Here is a 508-nt window from a genome sequence, read left to right on the forward strand (position 1 = left end):
ATAGAGAGAGAGAGATTTTATTTTAGTCTTCACTTAGATAAATGGGCCCATTCATTTTGTACTTTAGAATTTGTGTCCCTCCTTCCCAACTATTCATAAATTTGCTTAACCAAATTCCTTTGTCAGGTGTAAAGTCTGTATCATCTATTTGGTTATGTGACTGCCTGCCAGTTAACCACAACACTTGATTACCATGTAAAATTACCATGTAAAGTCGGGTGACCGTCTAGTGACCGTCTGTCGCTCATCTTTATAACTCGAGAACACTTCATGAGATGCTGAGGGAACACGCACAGCTGGGCTCTGGGAACCTGAACATAAAGTTGAGTGATGCTTTCAGGGACAGAAACGCATTGCCTACAGGAGGTCTCTGTTCTCCGCATTACGGCACACACACAAAACGATAGGAGGAAGGGAAATCAAAGGTTGAAGGACCTTATGTGAGAGGAAAATCATTTCCCTTGTTCGAACTGCAGGATTGGACCAAATACGCAGGAGAAGTCGTCGT

This window comes from Poecilia reticulata, linkage group LG22 (assembly GCF_000633615.1).
Source record: "Poecilia reticulata strain Guanapo linkage group LG22, Guppy_female_1.0+MT, whole genome shotgun sequence".
Classification (NCBI taxonomy): domain Eukaryota; kingdom Metazoa; phylum Chordata; class Actinopteri; order Cyprinodontiformes; family Poeciliidae; genus Poecilia; species Poecilia reticulata.